The sequence below is a fragment of the Leucoraja erinacea genome, chromosome 11, assembly GCF_028641065.1.
Source record: "Leucoraja erinacea ecotype New England chromosome 11, Leri_hhj_1, whole genome shotgun sequence".
NCBI lineage: Eukaryota > Metazoa > Chordata > Chondrichthyes > Rajiformes > Rajidae > Leucoraja > Leucoraja erinaceus.
In genome coordinates, this window is record NC_073387.1 from 11,948,494 (window position 1) to 11,971,819 (window position 23,326).

At 43.0% G+C, this 23,326-nt stretch overlaps 1 long non-coding RNA gene and 1 other non-coding gene across 3 annotated transcripts; both read left to right on the forward strand.

Moving 5' to 3' along the window:
• The first annotated feature begins 217 nt into the window (after positions 1-217).
• Positions 218-7,838, forward strand: LOC129701455 (uncharacterized). 2 transcript variants are annotated; one of them, XR_008724202.1, is made up of 6 exons: positions 218-307; positions 3,335-3,496; positions 4,196-4,378; positions 4,536-4,666; positions 6,003-6,111; positions 6,241-7,838. It is a non-coding gene; the product is annotated as an uncharacterized LOC129701455 (long non-coding RNA). The 2 variants fall into 2 exon arrangements; XR_008724201.1 differs by having other exon boundaries at positions 219-307; positions 3,335-3,485.
• On the forward strand, positions 2,437-2,635 carry LOC129701918 (small nucleolar RNA SNORA74). Its single transcript, XR_008724289.1, has one exon. It is a non-coding gene; the product is annotated as a small nucleolar RNA SNORA74 (small nucleolar RNA).
• Positions 7,839-23,326: the final 15,488 nt, after the last annotated feature.

Genomic DNA, 23,326 nt, shown 5'->3' on the forward strand with positions numbered 1-23,326 from the left:
CTTGTGCTCTTTTGTTATTTTTGTTACTCCAGCACATTGTGACTATCTTCGGTATATACCAGCATCTGCAGTTCTTTTTTTGCCTGTGTCCACCAAAGATCTTATGCCTGTGTGTCTTTGGTGTCCACATGCTGGCACTCCAGCATTTTGCATCTGTGCTGGCAGCCAACTACTGCCTTGAGTAAAGATGGCGACGCCTGGTGCAAGTTGTCACAGCCACAACACGCATGCGCCCGTCTCTAGGAGCTCTGTATATAAGGGCGGTTGGGCGAGCCGCGCGTCCCTCTTGCTTCTTGTCGATGCCCAGGTGAGGAAGAAGGGGGAGGGAGTGTAATCCGCCGCCATCCTGGGAGAGGGCGGCCTGCCCGGTACCGCCGCCCGTGCCGGGAGGTAGAGGGGGTGCTGGTGAACCCAGGGGACCCTGTATTGGATGGGTTTGCAGCTTTTAGTTTGAAATTAGGCGATGTTTACTGGCGGTGCCGGGCCCAGCGGTGGACAGGGCGGGGATTGTGTTCCTGCAGCGGCCTGGACGTGTGTGTGTGTGTGTGGGGCGAGGGGTGGTGCCGGCACCAAGCCGCAGTGTGCACCATGTGTGGGCATCAGGCCCGCAGCTGAATACTAGCCCTCCCTCGGTTCTGCGGTTGTTTTAAATTGCATTTGCAACTCAGCCGGTTGCGATAGTCACAGAACAAAAAAATACAAAGTTGTGATGGAGCTCCGTAGAATTATCCTTTGTTGTAGGCAGTGGATGTATAAATTGGGTATGAACAGATTATTAATGGTCGGCATGGATTCGGTGGGCCGAAGGGCTTGTTTCCATGTTCTATATCTAATGGGGTTAGGAGGGGGATATAGATCAGCCATAATTGAATGGTGGAGTGGATTTAATAGGCCATATGGCCTAATTCTGCTCCCATCACATGATAAACTCACTCATGGCATGGATAGTTGACGGTTTTGGTTGAGACCTTTCCCCAGCATAGAGAAGTCTGAAGTCATAGAAGGTAGACAAAGTGTTGGACCAACTCAGTGGGGCAGGCAGCATCTTTGGAGAGAAAGAATGGGTGATGTTTTGGGTCAAGACCCTTCTTCAGACTCTGAGCTGTGTATTTCTAACCAGATAATCTGAGCCATACAGCATGGAAACAGCCCCTTCAGCCCACCTATCCATGCTGAATAAGTTTTATTCCTGGAATTTCATCCATATCCCTCTGAACTTTCTATCCATGCATTTGTCCAAATGTTTCTATATCTGTTTCTATAGATTTCTCAGGCAACTTGTTGCAGGTGTGGACTACCCCCTGAGTGAGAAATTTGTCTCTTAGCTCTCTCCTTCCCTTGAGCCCATGTGCTCTAGTTTTATAATCTTCCACATTGGCAAAATTCTGAGTGTTTATTTTATCCATGATGTTGTACACTTCGATAAGGCCACTCCATGCCTTCTGTTGATACCTCTCAGCAAGCCCAAGTTTGTATCTTGGCTCCTTTAAATGAAATTTGTTGTTTTTTCAAGTCGACCTGTTTGTGTAGTTACTCATTTTTGGTTATTAGTTAGAAACCGGGAACTGTCAATGGAGTCTGAAGGAGGAGCCCTTCAGACTCCAGTGGTGCTGCCTGACCCACTGAGTTACTCCAGCACTTTTGTGTTTTTAGTTATTAGTTAGGAGATGCTAAATGGTTTAAATTAGCAAACATTTCCAGATAAATTTTCTTCAGCTGCTATTCAAAGTAGCTTGACGCTGGTCTGCAGAGGGAGTGAGGAGCAGTGATCTATGCTTTTAGTTGGAAACTCAAGGATGGAGGCCTGGAAGGGAAGTCCTAGGCAACTGAAGGCTCGAGTACCAGTGGGGTGAACATAACTTGGGTGTGTATACTGCTAGATAAATGAGGAACCAATGTTGAGACGGGATTAGGGTGTTGTGTGATCTAGAGGTTGAAGGTGAGAAAGTGCCCATAAGTAACTTTCTCCTTGCGTGTGCAACTTGCCCATCTCCCAGAAAAGATTCCTGATCTAGTAGGTGCCAAAGATCCTATGGCGGAGCACGATCGACCACTCCTTCTAAATGCAATGGGCTTACATGTAGTACGCAACAGAGCGAACGTGGGCCTTTTTTCCCATCCATTTCAGTAACCCGACCCGACTCGCAGTGTAATCAACGTTGCGGGGGAACAGTTTGTGTTAATAAATTTTAATTCTGAAAATGAGAAGATTTTTTACCAAATCACTTATTTTTACGAAGATGTTTCCGTAACCGGCTTCCGTCTCCGCACTAGTATCTGCTCCACTATGGGATCTTTGGTGCGGAGGCGGAAGCCGGTTACGGAAATGGGGCTGAATATTACCCATGAATCTGCCCATGACCGTACTACGTCTTTTTCATCGAGTGATCTACCTTGCTTGCTATGGGATCTTTGGTAGGTGCTGCTTTTAAACCTCCCATTGGTAAGTCAGCTGCCCTGTGCTTTGCTGTGCCTGTGCTGGCGTTACATCACTGGGAAATTAATGGCTGATAACCTGGCAGTTAATTGTTGCCGTTTTGGTGATGGTTAACAATACGCCAGGGCAGCACTGTGCATCCTAGAGTGGACCACTGCATTCACCTGTATGGGTGGTCCTAGTATGGTTGCATACATGATTACTGTTTCGTTTAATGTTTGACCTGTCAGTTTATCATTGTGGCTACATAGAAAATAGGTGCAGGAGTAGGCCATTCGGCCCTTCGAGCCCGATCAATATGATCATGGCTGATCATCCAACTCGGTATCCTGTACCTGCCTTCGCTCCATACCCCCTTGATCCCTTTAGCCACAAGGGCCACATCTAACTCCCTCTTAAATATACACTACCAAGTAATGATTGTTTTTGTTGCAAAAACAAATATCCTGAGTTTTTAACATGGCACAAATGAAAGCGATACTTTTGATATGTGCAATATACTAGTTATATTTCATAAGTTGCTTCAGTTATGAAATGTGTTATTTGGGCTTCACATCTGAAACTTGGTTTGATGTTGATGTCATTATTGTCACGTGTACAATACCAAGAAAATGCAGTTATAGTTCAAGGGCTGCAATGTTAAATTGGGACTTCACCATTGGCGTGTGAGAATGTTCAGTTTGGCAACAGCAGGGAAGCTGTTCCTGAATCTGTTGTGTGCTTTCAAAGTTTTGTATCTTCTGCCCAGCAAGAGAGGATTGGCCAGGATGTGGATGCACATTAGTCTTATTGTTGGCTATCCTCATAAGCTTTTTAGAATACATTTTTAGTTTGTCTTGTACATTATGTGGAATTTTAGTTGTCATTTTAATCTGCGCTTCCATGTCACTTTTGCAGAGCGGTTAAATTTGCACTGAATGGTTTTGAGAGGTTGCTTGCACTGGAGCACCATCTTCAGATATGTGTCAAGATTTGTCTGCCCAGCTTGCTCTGGATCAAACATGTCACTGCTTCAATGAAATGGAAGGTGTAGCTCCAAGCAAACCAGGTATGTTTCAGGTAATTTGTTTGTCTTGATTTTTTTAAATTGTCAATAGTGTATGTCAGCTTGTAAGCGTAAGCACTTGGTTTCACCACTAAAGTAGCATTTTGGTTGTTCTACTTTATATTTCCTGCACGTATGCACTGCACAGCCGTTGGTACAGAAGGGCTTTGGCTAAAGGTTTGTCTTTGTACTCAAGCAAACGGTGCACAGCCCTTGAATAATGGTGCCATGTTTGAGGAACTGCTGGGCTATTCATTGGTTTAGTTAAGTTTTACATACAGCAGTGTTTAACTTTTGGTAAAGGGGCCAGTAGGAAATTCTGAATGCTTGCAACTGGTTGACTTGTCTTGCACCAGTTTTCTGATTCGGATGTCAGAAATATTTGAGGCAGTGCTTTCTTGTTTTCACTTGTCTGAAAATAGCCCTTCAGTCCAGCATTGTTATCCTTGTTCCCTGGTTGGGGGCTCTGGTTCCGAAATTGAACATTGTTGGTTGTCTGGTAAATCCAAATCTTGCTTTATCCAAAATGATCACTGGCATCCTTCATAATGTTGGTGCAGCAGTCAGTATTTTGAGGTTGTCATTGCAACTTCATCAGCCATTTAGGCAATTTGTCTCAGTACATATCTTTTATTCTGTAACCAAATGCTAGTTTTTCTGCTGGAAGCTTTTAAATTGGATCTTGCAAACAATTTATTTTTGCTGATCTGTAGGATGAGGCAACCTGATTGAAATGAGCGGTTCTTTCAACGCAAAGTAAAAGCCACGGTGCCATGTAGAAACAAGGAACCACCTATGCTGGTTTACGAAAGACAGTGCTGGAGTAGCTCTGGGTCGGGCAGCATCTCTGGAGAACCTGGATAGATGATGTTTTGGGTTGGCACCCTTCAGACAAGGTAACTTGTTTAATTGTGTATCTGAAAGTGATTGTACCGTCTTTGTTGTCAAGGTTAACTATAAGTGTACACACTTTTAAAATGTTGGCCTTCGTCCTTTGACTCCTCGTTGATTTAATGCTGTTACTTATGCATGCATTTTCTGAATTTGTTTCAGGTTTACAGCAACAACTGATTACAATGCTGTAGATTCGGTGCTGGAATTCGGAATTTAAAAATATGAAGCAACTAGTCAGCAGACCAGGGGGCATCTTGGAGAGGAGCAGTGATGCATTTTCATTGTGACTGGTGAGTTCTGTTTTATCATTTCTGAAAGGTGTCCATCTGTGATGTTAACTGACATTTCTGCAGAAATAAAAATAAGACAGTGGAAACTCAATTGATTGGGCAGCATCTGTGGAAAGATAATATTATCGTTTGAAGACTTTGTTAAAACTGGGAAGCCGAGTTTTAAGTTGTACAGCAGGTGGCGCTGTCAACCTAACTTTTCTGTCCAATATTGTCAAGGTCTTTGATCCAAAATGTTTATTTTGACAGGTTTTGACTGGCCTGAGAATGAATTGGGGCTGAGATGTTTTGAGTGCATGTGGCCATTTACTAAGATGTGGCTGATCTGATTGTATGGTTTAACAGCTGATCATTCATGACCAGCAGGATCTTTATTAACTATTGTAAAGGATTTGTGATGGACAAATTACCAAGTACGTACACTCATGGCATAGGCTATTCCTGGCTATGATAATCATTCTTGGGAGATTATAAACAGGACTTGGCACGGGCCACAGTGGTTTCAATCCTCAAGTTGCCTGACTAAAAGACCTGTAACATGCCCATGAATTGCATTTTGACTGGCACGTCAATGCAGTATACCAGATGTGTTGGTCCAGAATTGAATGAACTATTTTCCACACAGGTAGCAGTGTTTTTCGCCTATATATATGTGGCATACGGATTCTATTGTTCCTGGGCACTTCTGCTTAAATGTATTGCCAGCTAAGAGCTGTCAAGTGCAATGGCAGCATTGGTCAGGTTCCTGGGTCTTGAAATTATTCTAGTGCATTTCAGTTTGGTTTTATTACTAACAAACTATTTTTAGAGATGTTCAGTGTAAATCATGATGACCACCTGACCTTGCTGTCTGAGAGTTTTATGCATGTCACTACTTACAAAGAGCCTGTACAGAAACAAAGGTGGTCACGGTGGTGCAGTGGTAGAGTTGCTGCCTTCCAGCGAATGCAACGCTGGAGACCCGGGTTCGATCCCGACTACGGGTGCTGTTTGTACGTTCTCCCCGTGACCTGTGAAGGTTTTCTCCGAGACCTTTGGTTTCCTCCCACACTCCAAAGGCCTACAGGGTTGTAAATTGGCTTAGTAAATGTAAAAATTGTCCCTAGTGGGTGTAGGATAGTGTTAATGTACGGGGACCACTGGTCGGCACGGACCCAGTGGGCCGAAGGGCTTATTTCCACCCTGTTTCTCTAAACTAAACTTTTTGAAAAACAGCTGAATGAATAAACTGCATGTGTTTATGCTAAGACATTTGGCTTTGGCTTCAATGTTTTGCCAAAGCAATGATTTGTGCTGCTTTAATGTTCATAGCATAACATTAAGTTTGTTTGCACAGAACATAACTGATACCAACTGCACTGATATTGACAATCCAGGAGTCACTATTATTGATGCAATCTTGATGTTGTGAACCAGTTGCTGAGATGCATTGACTTGTTTGGCAGGTGGGCTTTATATATTTAATGCTGCAACTACTGTGAATGAGGTTGCAGTTACCATGAACAGATCATGAATCACTTTGAATTTCTACACGTTTGCTGTGTTAATTCTAACATATTTATCATTTGTTTTAGTGTTCAAACACATCTATATGCTTGAGAAGGTACACAAAAAAGCTGGAGAAACTCAGCGGGTGCAGCAGCATCTATGGAGATGTATGCTTGAGAAATTCAACTGATGTGAAAAAGTCATCCTAAGTAAAAAAGAACTCTGCTATTCAATCTACAGCACCTGCCAAGATTAATGAAGACAGCTCTAACTCAACGTTTCTCAACATTTTTACCCTTGTGGAACCCTTGAAATAATTTTCGCGTTTGCTCGCTGAATTTCATCAAAAGTAAGTCAATAATGCCTTACTTTTGATGAAATTCAGCGAGCAAAGGAGCATAATTCCCGATATTTTGGACCTTTAAATCTCCACGGCAAATGTCCGCTGTTCACTTCCGCTGGATTGGCACCTTCAGCTCCCTCTTTAATTTACCGTAGTTTCTATCTTTTTTTTAACTGTAAATCTAGGTAGCTGTGCCTCACGGTCACCCCGACTGGCACAATAAATTGCGGATCAAACCCTGGCCGTTTTCTATGTTTTTAACGGGTGGGAAAGTGCGTGTTTTCCCATCCACTAACATGTACCGGATGTCTAGCATGTCCTCCACTTGAGATTTTCGGTCACGTGGGTGCGGGTCTACGCTCCAGTGACCTTTCGTGAAATCACCCTATAAACAGACAAAACAGCCACAATAACTACCACAATAACTTAATAGTTTATTGACAATGTTGAAAGGGCATAAGATAAATCGAGGCAATATGTCATATGAACAATATATGGGTCAAGCCAATGTTATTTTTTAAGCCAATTTACTAATGAAATTTGCTTCTTTAATGAGCAACTTGTCCATGTCTTTTGGGACACATATAATTTATTTTGGGTCGAACTTTAGATAAACACTGATTTAATCTTCAACTGAAAGGAGACGATTTCTGTCTTTGCTCTTGATACTTGTTAAATAAGGAAAAGCTTGCTCACGCATGTAAGAGGTTGAAAACCCCAGCAATATGTATTGTTTTCCTATGAATGGCAGGTTACTCTTTCACAGAAATCCAGAACTTGTCCAGGGATAGGTCAGTAAATTTCATCTTGAGTGTACGATCAGACTACAGCTCACAAAGTTCTTCCTCTTCTCTTAAAGTCAAGTTCTCAGGATGAGCAGAAGATTCAGAGTATGGATGGATCCCTCACTAAGTCATACACGTGTTGAAAGGGAGGGAAAATAATGTTCGATTTTGATCCACAGTTCTTCCAGGTGGGCTTCAAAAAGACTTGAAATTTACTGATATTCTTCTTCACTCTTAAGCCCCATTAGTAGTTGAAACATTTCAAGATTTCCTTTTGCAACATGATTTTTCCAAAGATTCAGTCTTTAATCCAAGAATTTTGTCACTTGAAGTCGATCCATTTTTTCCAGGGCCTAGCAGTGCCACTGACCATTAAAGGCTGTTTCACATTGGCACCGTATAGATGTCGCTAAATATGTTCATATGATTATTATACTTTAAAATTATGTAATAGGTTGAAGACACTTATAATACCCAAGAATTTTCCAAGAATATGCTGTACGTGTATAATAAAATTACAAATAAGAAATTAAACACAAAAATGATTCAAATGCATTTACGTATGGTTAGCCTATTTATCACTTTCTCTCGTAACCCCTAGTGACATCTCACGGAAGAAACCCTAGCGTTCCGGGGAACCCCGGTTGAGAAATGCTGTTCTAACTTAATGCCAGTTACAAAAAATATATATTGGGTAATGCGCAGTATGCTTTTACACTGATATACATGACAAGAATTGTTGAGCATTGTTCAGAATTGGTACTCAAGTTCAAGTGAGTTTATTGTCATGTGTCCCAGATGGGACAATGAAATTCTTGCTTTGCTTCAGCACACAGAACATAGTAGGCATTGACTACAAAACACATGAATAAATAAACTGATAAAAGTGCAAATAACAGATAATGGGTTATTAACGTTCAGAGTTTTGTCCGAGCCAGGTTTAATAGCCTGATGGCTGTGGGGAAGTAGCTATTCCTGAACCTGGTCGTTGCAGTCGTCAGGCTCCTGTACCTTCTACCTGAAGGTAGCAAGGAGATGAGTGTGTGGCCAGGATGGTGGGTCTTTGATGATACTGCCAGCCTTTTTGAGGCAGCGACTTCGATAAATCCCCTCGATGGAAGAAAGGTCAGAGCCGATGATGGACTGGGCAGTGTTTACTACTTTTTGTAAGTCCAGGGTGCTCGTTGCCGAACCAAGCCACGGTGCAACTGGTTAGCATGCTCTCTACTGTGCACCTGTAGAAGTTAGAGAAGTTTCAAATTTGGGTTGAAATCCTGAACAATGGTGGCTCTGTCATAGTTGTGCAAGAGGAAAACGGGCCCGTCAGCTCACCATGTCCATGTTGACATTTCAGACCACCTAGACTTAACAGAATAAACTTTGTTATGAGTGGATTTGTATGGCGAGTCTAATTCTGCAGTTTTCAGTGACCATTCTGTGGCTAATTGGTGAACTTAATTATTCTGAATCTTTGACATGTTGACTGTTGAATCCATAATTCATAATGAATGCATAATATTATCTGAATGTTGGCTGATTAGGAATGGGGGAGATGCAACAAGACCTGGGTGTCATGGTACACCAGTCATTGAAAGTAGGCATGCAGGTGCAGCAGGCAGTGAAGAAAGCGAATGGTATGTTAGCATTCATAGCAAAAGGATTAGAGTATAGGAGCAGGGAGGTTCTACTGCAGTTGTACAGGGCCTTGGTGAGACCACACCTGGAGTATTATGTACAATTTTGGTCTCCTAATCTGAGGAAAGACATTCTGGCCATAGAGGGAGTACAGAGAAGGTTCACCAGACTGATTCCTGGGATGTCAGGACTTTCATATGAAGAAAGACTGGATAGACTCGGCTTGTACTTGCTAGAATTTAGAAGATTGAGGGGGGATCTTATAGAAACTTACAAAATTCTTAAGGGGTTGGACAGGCAAGATGCAGGAAGATTGTTCCCGATGTTGGGGAAGTCCAGAACAAGGGGTCACAGTTTTAAGGATAAGGGGGAAATCTTTTAGGACCGAGATGAGGAAAACATTTTTCACACAGAAGAGTGGTGAATCTCTGGAATTCTCTGCCACAGAAGGTAGTTGAGGCCAGTTCATTGGCTATATTTAAGAGGGAGTTAGATGTGGCCCTTGTGGCTAAAGGGATCAGGGGGTATGGAGAGAAGGCAGGTACAGGATACTGAGTTTGATGATCAGCCATGATCATATTGAATGGCCTAATCCTACACCTATTTTCTATATTTCTCCCAAATCATAAAATAGAGCACAAAAGGTTTTGGCTTGCAATGTCTGTCCAGCCTTCTCATAAAATGGGTTGTCTTCTTGCTATAGTGAAGTGTAGGTAGCCTGAACATCTTTGCTACAGCTTCACAGGCAGCTCATGTGAATTATACACATTCTACAATATAGTGGGAAAAAATCTCTCCATCTGTATCAGCCTATTTATTAGCTGCCAGGCTTTATCCATGGACCATTCTTTCCCTATCCACATGCACAAAACTACAATAAGTCTGGATCGGAGTGGGATAAGTCTTCAATTACATTAACTGCTATTCTGCAACTGCAGTGTGAGTGAAAAATGTATAGATCAGTTACACACCAATAGGATGTTAGAGAAAGCCAGAACACTGGAAAGTCACAGGAAGGATGTACAAAGAGCTGGAGTTACTTGGGAAAGCAGCAACATATCTGGAGAACATTGTTGGCGGATGTTTATGGTCATGGTACTTCTTCAGACAGATGGCGAGCGGGGCAAGAAAGCAGAAAGGGTGGAGGTGGAATGGCAGCAGGTTATATGGGGGGGGGGGGGGGTTTAACAGGCTGTTTTAGCCAGTGGAAATAGGTCTTTGGCACACTGCACTGACTGCATAAATTAAGTAAATTGTAAAATCAATGTCTTGCACTTTCTGTTGGCCAACTAAATCCCAGCTTCCCATCCTACACACTAGGGGCATTTTATGGATGCTAATTAACTACAAGCTTGTGCGTCTGGAACGTGGGAAGCAACAAGAGCACCCAGAGAAATCCATGTGGTCACTAGGAACATACAAACTGTACTGACCGCACCTGTGGTCAGGATTAAACCCAGATATTTGGCGCTGTAAGGCAGCAACACTTACCGCTGCACCATTGACCAAAGGCCAGCTTTGTGAGCCATTTTGAAAACTAACGTTAAGTTATTGGCCATTAGCAATTGTACAATAATTTAAGGCCATGAAGTTACTGGTAATATTCAAGGAAGTGTCAAAAGGTTAATCTGAAGTTGGACAACTGATCTTGTTTCCACTAAAATGAAGGAATTAAATGTTAGTTTGTGAAAGGAATCTGATAATTGAAACCTGAAAGTCTGATAATTGCTTCTAAAAAACCTCTTCACAACCAAGATTAAATTTCCGAAGAAATCCTTTGAATTTTGTGTGAGAAACTGAAGAATAATGTTCATTTGCAATCCCTTCAATTTCAGGTGATCAATTATTTCAGGTCTCTGCTTTCTAGAATGTGAGTCCAACCATTTCCCATCTACTACCTACCGACTTGTTGCATTTGTTCTCATCTTTACTAGTTTCTCTGATTCCTTTCACAAAGTATAGGTACGTATACCTATCCCTACTTTGTATTCTGGTCCTAACACTTCCTGCACAACACTGATTTTATTGATGCTGGCTCTACACGTGTGCAGAACCTATGAGCTACGAACTCATGCCCTAATTCTCTAGGATCATCTTTGACACCCTCCTTTCTCCCCTCCCCCGCCCCCATCTCAGGACAGCATATCCACTGATACTATACCTCTTCCCGCACTGGAGTAACTCAGAGGGTCTCTGGAGGACATGGACAGGTGACATTTTAGGTAGGACCCTTCAGACGAAACCTGAAAAGATTATTGGCCTGCTAAAGTTAAAATATATATATATTATTTATATGCATATTATATATATATATATATATTATTTATATGCATATTATATATTATATATATTATTTATTTATATATATATATCATATATATATTATATATATTATTTTTTTATTTTTATATTATTTTTATTTTATATTATATTAATATATATATATATATATATATAAACCAGTATCTGCTCCTGTTTGCTGCACCAGTCTTGAGATGAGGCTTTTCACTTCATTTCATCTGAAATCTATCTGAAAATGAAGCAACCCCTGACCTTCTCCAGTACAGTTGACCTAGCCCTCACCTGTAGTCCCCCCAGTTCTCACCTTTCACCCCAGCCGCCCAATAAAAATAGCCGTTACGAAAAGTAAAGAAAAATAATAATAAAATAAAATAAATAAAAAGATTTTTCCACTGATCTGTTATAAATGACATTTCTATATGAAACTAATCATTTTTTATAGTCAAAATCGCCAAATTTGCGCAGCTCCGCTGCAAATACAGTGAGAGGTGAGGCAGCGACGAGCTGAGCTTCCCCTCTGATTGCGCAACCTATCAGAAACTGCATGGAGCATGGGCAATAAGCGTGTGCCTGTTACTATCTCTCTATGTCACCAATGTAATGTTTGTAGACCCCTTCTCCTCGCCTTCCTTAGTTCACGTAACTTATTTCACGTATGAAGATATTAAATTTAGTTTTGCTGGTCTCATCATAAAAATGCAATAAAAAAGCACCAGGGGAGGCAGCGATCACATCTGCCTTACTGAGGGAGCGTGTCTTGAGCCCAGTAGAGGGAGAGCGAGAGTCAGAGTCAGAGCTAGGCTCAGCCCATGTAATTGACACTACCTCACTCTCCCTCCACGTTAGCTAGCTTTGAGATGGCGACACTGGCTTAACAGCTGCGGCCCACCTGCAGTCGGTCTGGGTTTTTTTCTTTCTTTTTGTTCCTTGTCATGTTTTAGTTAATTTTGTTTTATTACATGTTACATACATGTGTGGGTGGGGTGGGAGAAACATGTTTTGGTCTCTTCCTTCGGGGGATGCGACTTTTTTTTCTGTCATATTCCCCGTCCCCGTCTCCGTCTGCGCCGCGGCCTGATGGCGGAGCTGGCGGCCTCGGCGCTGTGGCAGCGGCGGCGGAGACCCGACTCGGCCCCGAAGCTGTGGCAGTGGCGGCGGAGACCCGGCTCGTCCCCAGGAACCGTGGCGGCGGCAGCGGAGACCCGACTCGGCCTCGGAGCTGTGGCGGCAGTAGCGACGACCCGCGGAGTTTGAACCGTCGCCTCGGCACAGAGGGAGAACAAAGAGGGAAGAGACAGATACATTAAGATTTTGCCTTCCACCACAGTGAGGAGGTGTTTGGTGAGTTCACTGTGGTGGATGTTAAATTTGTGTTGATTGTGTGTTTTTGTCATTTTTTAATTATATGTATGACTGCAGGGAAACGAAATTGCGTTCAGACCAAAAGGTCTGAATGACATTAAACTAATCTAATCTAATCTTCAGCAGCGGCGGCGCAGCACTGGATTCCAACGCTGGTGGCGCTGACTGGTAGGTTAATTCGTTGATTTGTAGTGGCCGATTCGGAGACTCTGGGCAGCTGAGAGCTCCCAATTGGGCCCCGCGCATAAAGGGGCCATGAGCCGAGAGTAATGTACTCGGGTACATCTACCCCGGGTAGAGGGTGGAGAGAGAGTAAAGGGGTGGAGGGGAAGCAAGAGGTTGACGGGGGGGGGGGGGGGGGGGGGTGATGGAGAAGGGGTAGAGTGGGAGGTGGGTCATTCTCTCACGGTCCCGGGGCAACGCTCCCGCCCCTCCAGTCGCCGTGCTTCACGCACACAGCCCCGGCTCCACCCCTCTCTCTCCCCGTGGAGACGCAGTGATCAATTAAGGGAGGGCCGGGCCACTGATACTAGCCAGGGAGCTAAACAACCCTTCATATGAGACCGGTTCACTTGCACCTCCAATTGCATTTCATGCTCCGGAAGTGCTCTCATCCTCATTGTGAGACCAAATGCAGAGTGGCTGTGCAGCTGCACTCTGTCCACTATGGCCATCTCCTGATTGCAAGCCATTTGCATCCCATTCCCACACCTACCTGTCTGCCCTTGGCCTCCATTGACCAATGCAGACCAGTGGAACAGCACCTCAAGTTCTGCCTGGCTAATCTCTAATTACAGTTAACTGCATCTCTACTGTCCCCCTCCAAAACCTATCTTGGTCTTCTCATGGGCACCCTTCTTCCCTAGTATGGTGCGATAATGCATGGCTGGCAGACAAATTGTAAAAAACTTCTCACTGGATCTCGGGACACATGACTATCGGTCAATAAACATTAAATGCTGCATATTTGTTGCAAGTGTGCACCTTAATAATAAAGTACAGCTTCTGGAGTGTGCTAAAGGTCAGGGACTTGGAATTAGGAGAATGGAGAGGTGTTAAACATTAATTATTACAATAATATTGAAAAGGAAATCATTATTTCAAATTTTAAACTTACTCAAAAAAACAAGCAATGCAGCCAGTTTGAATTGTGATACACCACAAGTATAGTCCAGAAGATGGCACCATGGGACATGGAATGGCACAGAGAGAGCAACAAAAGTTAGAAATGCAGCAGTCAATGAAGATCCCATAGTGTGCAAGGAAGACGGGTGTTTCTGACATGATTTGTGTAAGGGAGATTCCTCAGGGAGGAAAGAATATCCAATGTAGATCGGGGTTGAGGAGAGTGGGAGGTGGTGGGGAAAGACATTTACATCATGGTGCGTGTCTTACCAATTAATTGAGAGGTCAGGAAATAAAATTCTCCAGATAGTCCATTTGAGGACTGTATGAGGATGTTGGAGTTAGTGATCTCAGGATTATTCCCATTGCCACCAAGAAATGAGAATGAGCAATATTTTCCCTACTTCACTGAAGTAGCAGTACTGACTCTGAGGAGCAGGACTGGCAGCTCAACGTTTCAGTGTTTTGATGTTTCAGACCACAAATGGGAGGGAAACAGAGGTAGGGGTTGAGGAGAGTGGGAGGTGGTGGAGAAAGACATGTACATCAGTGGCATGTCTCCAATATTGAGAGGTCAGGTACTAAAATTTCCAGATAGACCACTGAGGACTGTATGAGGATGGGTAGAGCTCAAAAACCAATAAATGAGAGGGCAATATTTTCCCTATTTCACTCTAGTAGCATTATGACTGTAAACTTTGGCATAGCCAAAGGGTGATTTGAGGTTTCAGACATAAATGGGAGGGAAAGGGTACGGAAAAATGTTTAAATCAATATGATTGTCACAGTGGCACTCATGGGTGAGATGACGTACAGGTTTAATCAACTGAGAGTCAAGCTTAAAAAATGTCATTTGGACCACTCTGGAGGTTATACAAACGAACAATAGCCAAGTTTCTGATAGAGGAGCCATACAGACAGGGTACACAAAATGTAAAAGCAACACAACATAATTTTCATTTTACATAAAGACATCCATCAGGAGTAGACCATTCGGCCCTTTGAGCCAGCACCGCCATTCAATGTGATCATGGCTGATCAGTACCCCGTTTCTGCTTTCTCCCCATATCCCCTGACTCCACTATTTTTAAGAGCCCTATCTAGAACTTTCTTGAAAGCATCCAGAGAACCCGTCTCCACCGCCCTCTGAGGCAGAGAATTCCACAGACAGGCAGAGAATTCCACAGATTCCATTGACTGGGATCTTTCAGGTGCAAACGGTTTAGACGGGGCAGATGTTTTTCAGGTGTATCCAAAAAAGGTTTCTTGAAACAGTATGTTGGTAGACCAATTCAAGGAGGGACAATATTTGGAAACACTCCTGCCCAAGCGAATGGTAGACTTGGTAGATGCTGGTTTACAAAGTACAGTAACCTCTGAGAATTGTTCCGATCCAAAATGTCACATCCATGTTTTCCAGTGATGCTGCCTGATCTGTTGAGTTACTCCAGCAATTTGTGTCTTTTTTTTTCCTGACCTAGTGACTGGCATTTCACTGGACAAGCACAACTCCATTAGTTTGAAGAACGATCTCGACCCGAAACGTCACCCATTCCTTTTCTCCATGGATGCTGCTTGTCCCACTGAGTTACTCCAGCATCTTCGGTTTAAACCAGCATCTGCAGTTCCTTCCTACACCATTAGTTTTAAGATAGCCAAGAATAAGGATCAATCTGGATCTTGGAGGAAATAATTAAATTTTGGGTAAAACAGATTAAAACATTATTAGGCAGGAGTTGGAGAGAATACGTTGGGATCAGAGACTATTGGGATAAATCTACATCAGACATGTGAGAGTAATTTAAAGGCCAGCTAATCAAAGTTCAGGGCCAGCATATTCGGGGAGCTTTTGGAGCTTTGGATGACCAGAGAAGTTATAAATTTGGTCAAATAGCAAAAAAGAAGCATATATGATGTTTAGGAAGATGAAATTAGCAAGGCCTTTGAGGGATATAGAGCAAGCAGGAAGGAACACAGGCAGGCTAAAGGGATCATAAAATATTATTGTCGTCTGATTTAAGAAAATCTCATATATTTTTAAACCTGCATTAAATCAAGACCCCAACTAGGCAGCAGGTAAGATAATTCAAGGGTAAAGGAGGGAATTTATGCTTGGAGTTGAGGGAAGTAGACAAGGCACTAAATGAATACTTTACATATGCATTCAAGTTCAAGTGAGTTTATTGTCATGTGTCCCTATATCGGACAATGAAATTCTTGCCTTGCTTCAGCACACAGAACATAATAGTCATTTACTACAAAACAGATAAAAGTGTCCATATACCATAATATAAATATATACACACATGAATAAATAAACGGATGAAGTGCAAATAACAGATAATGGGTTATTAATAATCAGAGTTTTGGCCGAGCCAGATTTAATAGTCTGATGGCTGTGGGGAAGTAGCTTTTCCTGAACCTGGTTGTTGCAGTCTTCAGGCTCCTGTCCCTTCTACCTGAAGGTAGCAGGGAGATGAGTGTGGGGTCAGGATGGTGTGAGTCTTTGATGATACTGCCAACCTTTTTGAGGCAGCGACTGCGATAAATCCCCTCGATGGAAGGAAGGTCAGAGCCGATGATGGACTGGGCAGTGTTTACTACTTTTTTGTAGTCTTTTCCTCTGCAGGGCGCTCAAATTGCCGAACCAAGCCACGATGCAACCGGTCAGCATGCTCTCTACTGTGCACCTGTAGAAGTTAGAGAGAGTCCTCCTTGACAAATCTTCTCTGGAAGTAGAGGCGCTGATGAGCTTTCTTTATAATTGCATAAGTGTTCTCGGACCAGGAAAGATCTTCAGAGATGTGCACGCCCAGGAATTTGAAGCTCTTGACCCTTTCAACCGTTGATATAAATGGGGCTGTGGGTCCTCCAACTCCTTCCAAAGTCCACAATCAGTTCCTTGGTTTTGCTGGTGTTGAGGGTCAGGTTATTGCGCTGGCACCATATGGACAGTTACTCGATCTCTCTTCTATACTCCGACGTAAGGAAATCCTTCAGAGGGGTGAACCCCCGAAAAGTGCCTGGACCTGATGGTATACCCGGTCGTGTTCTAAAAACCTGTGCGGACCAACTAACGAGTTTTTATGGACATTTTCAACCTCTCACTTCTGAGGTCCGAGGTCCCCACCTGCTTTAAAAGGGCATCAATTATACCAGTGCCCAAGAAGAGTAAGGTGACGTGCCTCAATGACTATCGACCAGTGGCACTAACGCCGGTGGTGATGAAGTGTTTTGAGAGGTTGATCATGGAGCAAATCAACTCCTACCTCGACAAAAACGTGGACCCACTGCAGTTCGCTTACCGCCACAACAGATCAACAGTGGATGCGATCTCGCTGGCCCTCCACTCAGCTCTGGACCACTTGGACAACAAAAACTCATATGTCAGGCTGTTATTCATCGATTACAGCTCGGCATTTAACACAATCATCCCCTCCAAGCTGGTTACCAAACTCACAGAACTGGGATCTCTGCGCATCCCTCTGCAATTGGATCCTATTCACCTAGGAGAAGAATATAAGCACAGTGGAATCATTGGGAGGTATATTAATATACAGGCAGTTTGAGATCAAGGATGTGGTGAGGGTCTTTGGAAAAGCATTAAGGTGGATAAAACCCCACAGCCTGACATGATCTTTCCCAGGTTATCGAGAAAGGCAAGGGAGGAGATTGCAGGGGGCTTGACAAAGATCCTTATATCCTCACTAGTCTCAGGCAAGGTCCCGGAAGACTGGAGAGTAGCCAATGTTGTTTCTTTAAGTAGAGACAATTCAGGAATCTATAGGTTGGAGAAACATAAGTCGGTGGCAGGGAAGCCATTGGATGGAGAAAAATAGAAAATACGTGCCTTCGAACCAGCACCACCATTCAATATGATCATCCAAATTCAGTATCCCGTTCCTGCTTTTTCCCCATATCCCTTGATTCCGTTAGCCCTGAGAGCTAAATCTAACTCTCTTGAAAACATCAAGTGAATTGGCAGAGAATTCCACAGATTCACAACTCTCTGAGTGAAAAGGTTTTTCCTCATCTCAGTGCTAAATGGCCTACCCCTTATTCTTAAACAGTGACCACTGGTTCTGGACTCTAGAAAGGAAGATTCTTTGGGATAGAATTTAAGCACATTTGGAAGAGAATGAGCCAATTGGTGATGTTTTTGATGTCAGGTCACATCTTACTAACTTGAGTTTTTTGAGGAGGTGACACAGCTGATTGAAGGGTAGCACAGTGGATGTTGATTACATAGATTTTTGATAAAGTTCCCCATGGTATGCCAATCAAGAAGATTAAGATGCATGGGATCCAATGACTTGGATTCAAAGCTTGCGAACCCATGGAAGACAGAGGGTACAAGAGTATCATTTTGGCTGGATGTCTATGATCAGTAGAGTTGTAGAAATGTCAAAGGCTAGAGGACATAGTGTTATGGCGTTAAGGGCAAAGTTACAGCGGTGTTTAAGAGGCTTTAGCACAAGGAATTGAGGGATATGGCAGAGAAGATTAGTTTAAGTCGGGATCATGATCGGCTCAGACACGGTGGGCCAAAGAGCCAATTACTGGCTGCACTGTCCAATGTTTTCTGTCTCCTTGGATTACTCCACTTTATATACTTGATTCATTTAAATTCCTTCTCGGAGGTCTCAGTTTGTACTTTATATACCTTTTGAATGGAAAGTCAGTGTAATGATGTCACATGGCAATAATAAATCAACACCAATATCTCATGATTTTTACACTGCTGACTTTAGTCTTAACGTAGCTTTGGTCGTTTCATATAGTTATTTTTTATTGTACTAAAATATTAGCAATAGCTAGAACTACTGAATTTGAATTCTCTAAATTTGTAAATGCAGTCAATAACTTGCCAAACTACTTTTGTTACCATTAAACATTTTGTTTGTACAATGCACAATGTCCTTAACACTCTCCTGTTATTAAACGTGACTGGTCTAGACTTTTTTTTTATAAACTTCTCTTTAAATTAAAGTACTTGCCAGGACATTTATTTCAATTGCTGCTCATGATTGTATTAAATTGGGTCACATCATTTTTTGGGGATTTCATTGTGCATTTCATAATTTCCAGATACCGTTGGCAAATAACCTCTCAATTAATGGTGCTTTTCACAATCTCTTTCCAAGCTGAGGACTTTCACTGCTGTAGTTAGCAGCAAAGATACCAATGCTGAATGAATCCTGCATTTTACGTAGCATTCACGTCACCATCAGGGAATTGAAGAATTTGAGGTCTTTCCTGAGTTTGGAGAAATTGCAGCAAAAACCACAAACCCCACCTGAGACTTTCTGACTCAGCACAAACACTTTACTGTATCATTCCTCAGCTCCATAAAATGTGGCAGGAAATTCTTCAGAAATTTAACCTTGGTTGTGGCCAAGTGTTCAGAAACAATAATCTGAGCTCTTCTCTGTTCAATTATTCCTGATGGATATAACCCATTCCTTCAAGCTTCACTCTATTGGAAATCAGCTTTGTTGTGCAAATTCTCTGCATCATTTAGAATCCAAATTTCAAATTGGCTTTTTTTTGGCACTTTTCCAGATCACCTGTCAGTAAATAGATTGACAAGCTTTTAAAGTTAGTGTTCAAACTGCACAAGATATTTCAAGCATGTTTTAGCTTTTGATCTATACAAGGTACAATCAAATTAATTAACCATACTTTAGTGCAACTATCTTAAGTTATTCTTCCAAAATCATGAAAATAAACCATGTAATGTTCAGTGACAAACCTTGAAAAGATATGAGCTGTCCACACAAGAGATGGCCACTGACTGAGGGAGTAGATGGATCTAGACGATGACCACATTTCTGGGGTGGAATAATGGTTAGTATGGATGCTGCACATCTTCCCAGCACCTGGGTTTGATTCTCAGCATGGGTGCTGTTGCTGTAGAAATTTTGCACGTTGTACCTGTGATTGGACTGCATGTTTGTTCCCTGGCTTCTTCTCATGTCACAAAGGTTTGCTGGCAGGGTTAATTGGCCGTTGTAAATTGCCTCTAGAGTAGGTGGGTGCTGAGTGATGTTTTTGGCACGTGAGGGTAAATCTATCACAGGAAATACGTGGGGAATGCATCTCTGGTGAAATTTCAGCAGCAGTTTGCTGGAATACATTTCTCCATACTCTTCTATTTTAAAATGGCTTCAGACTGTGACCACATTCTCACGGATAAATGTGAGGTTATCCACTTTGGTAGCAAATACAGGAAGGCAGATTAATATCTAAATGGCATCAAGTTGGGAAAAGGGGAAGTACAACGGGATCTGGGGGTCATTGTACATCAGTCTATGAAAGTAAGCATGCAGGTACAGCAGGCAGTGAAGAAAGCGAATGGCATGTTGGCCTTTATAACAAGAGGAATCGAATATAGGAGCAAAGAGGTCCTTCTGCAGTTGTACAGAGCCCCAGTGAGACCACACCTGGAGTTTTGTGTGCAGTTTTGGCCCCCTAATTTGAGGAATGACATTCTTGCTATTGAGGGAGTGCAGCGTAGGTTTACAAGGTTAATTCCTAGGATGGCGGGACAGTCATACGCTGAGAGAATGGAGCAGCTGGGCTTGTACACTCTGGAGTTTAGGAGGATGAGAGGGTATCTCATTGAAACGTATAAGATTGTTAAGGGTTTGAACATGCTGGAGGCAGGAAACATGTTCCCGATGTTGGGGGAGTCCAGAACCAGGGGCCACAGTTTAAGAATAAGGAGTAAGCCATTTAGAACGGAAATGAGGAAACACTTTTCTCACAGAGAGTGGTGAGTGTGGAATTCTCTGCCTCAGAGGGCAGTGGAGGCAGGTTCTCTGGATGCTTTCAAGAGAGAGCTAGATAGGGCTCTTAAAAATTGCTGTATCAGGGGATATGGGGAGAAGGCAGGAACGGGGTACTGATTGGGAATGATCAGCCATGATCACATTGATTGGTGGTGCTGGCTTGAAGGGCCGAATGGCCTACTCCTGCACCTATTGTCTATTGTCTATTGACTTCCATTGAGCTCTCAGGTTCTTTCTCTAAATTCCATCTTTCCTGCATTGAGGTGTTCTCTAGAACCTACCTTCTTGGTCAGCTTTTGGTAATTTATGCTATTTGATGACAACTTAATGCAATCGAATTGCAATAACTTCAGAGAATTCTCAAGACTATCGTGATTAAGGCTTAAACATCCATATTGCAAGATACAAACTGATATTCTGACAGTAATGCAGTTTGATTTAAAAGAATTATGTTCTGCCCTGCCTTTGTGTTTTTTTTCACACACAGAGTTGTGAGTCTGTGGAATTCTCTGGATAATTTCAAGAGAGAGCTAGATAGGGCTCTTAAAGATAGCGGAGGCATGGGATATGGGGAGAAGGCAGGAACGGGGTACTGATTGTGGATGATCAGCCGTGATCACGTTGAATGGCGGTGCTGGCTCGAAGGGCCGAATGGCCTACCCCTGCACCTATTGTCTATTGTGTCTGAGAGGATGTTAGTTAACCAATCAATCCACCAATCACCACAGTGTGCTTTTTTGGTTGATCTGTTTGGAACTTAAACTTCATATTCCTATCTTCCTTTCACTTTTCCACCACTTTGCTTATTAAGAACAGTTCTGTCGCTGCCTTCAAATTATTCAAAGATTGCTTCCACAACCCTTTGAGTGCAAAAGTGTCATGTCCCTCAAATTTACCCATCCATCTTTAATTGATAAGTTTAGGTTAGAAACATAGAAAATGGCTGCAGAAGTCAGTTATTCGACCTTTCGAGCCAGCACCGCCTTTCAATAAGATCATGGCCGATCATCCAAAATCAGTACCCCGTTCCTGCTTTCTCCCCGTATCCCTTGGTCCCATTAGCCCTCAGAGCTATATCTAAATCTCTCTTGAAGACATCCAGTGAATAATATTGGGTAGGCTAATGGGACTGAAGGATGATAAATCCCCTGGGCCTGATGGTCTGCATCCGAGGGTTCTCAGGGAGGTGGCTCTAGAAATAGTGGACGCATTGGTGATCATTTTCCAATGTTCAATAGATTCAGGATCAGTTCCTGGGGATTGGAGGATAGCTAATGTTATCCCACTTTTCAAGAAAGGAGCGAGAGAGAAAACGGGGAATTACAGACGAGTTAGCCTGTCTTCGGTGGTGGGAAAGATGCTGGAGTCAATTATTAAAGAGGTAATAATGGGGTATTTGGATAGCAGTAAAAGGATTAGTCCGTCAACATGGATTTATGAAAGGGAAATCATGCTTGACTAATCTTCTGGAATTTTTCGAGGATGTGACAAGTAAAATGGATGAAGGGGAGCCAGTGGATGTAGTGTATCTAGACTTTCAGAAAGCCTTTGATAAGGTCCCGCACAGGAGACATGACTAAAATTAGACCACATGGTATTGGGGGTAGGGTGTTGACATGGATAGAAAATTGGTTGGCAGACAGGAAGCAAAGAGTAGAAGTGAACGGGTTATTTTCAAAATGGCAGGCAGTGGCGAGTGGAGTGCCGCAAGGCTCAGTGTTGGGGCCGCAACTGTTTACCATATATATTAATGATTTGGAAGAGGGAATTAGGAGCAGCACTAGCAGGTTTGCAGTTGACACCAAGCCGGGTGGCCGTGTGAACAGTGAAGAGGATATTAGGAGGTTGCAGGGTGACCTGGACAGGTTGAGTGAATGGGCAGATGTGTGGCAGATGCAGTATAATATAGATAAATTTGAGGTTATACAGTTTGGCGGCAAAAACAAGGGGGCAGATTATTATCTCAATGGAAATAGGTTAGGTGAGGGAGAGGTGCAGCGAGACCTGGGTGTCCTTGTACACCAGTCACTGAAAGTCGGCGTGCAGGTACAGCAGGGAGTGAAGAAAGCTAATGGAATGTTGGCCTTCATAACAAGAGGATTTCAGTATAGGAGTAAAGAGGTTCTTCTGCAGTTGTATAGGGCTCTGGTAAGACCACATCTGGAGTATCGTGTACAGTTTTGGTCTCCTAATTTGAGGAAGGACATCCTTGTGATTGCGGCAGTGCAGCGTAGGTCCAAGAGATTGATCCCTGGGATGGCGGAAAAATGTTCCCAATGTTGGGCGAGTCCAGAACCAGGGGCTACAGTCTTAGAATAAAGGGGAGGCCATTTAAGACCGAGGTGAGAAAAAACCTTTTCACCCAGAGAGTTGTGAATTGTGGAATTCCCTGTCACAGAGAGCAGCGGAGGCCAAATCACTGGATGGATTTAAGAGAGAGTTAGATAGAGCTCTAGGGGCTAGTGGAATCAAGGGATATGGGGAGAAGGCAGGCACGGGTTATTAATTGGGGACGATCAGCCATGATCACGATGAATGGGGACGCTGGCTCGAAGGGCCGAATGGCCTCTTCCTGCACCTATTTTCTATGTTCCTTTCCCCAGGGTAAAGGAATCAAGAGTCAGAGGGCATAGCTTTATGATAAGAGGAGGAAAATTTAATAGGAACCTGAGGAGCATTTTTTCACACAGAGGGTTGTGCATATATGGAACAAGCTGCCTTAGGAATTAGTTGAGGTGGGTAAAAAAACAAAATTTGAAAGAATTTGGACAGTTACGATGAGAAAGGTTTAGAGAGAATATGGACCAGACAAGAGCAAATGGGACTCTCA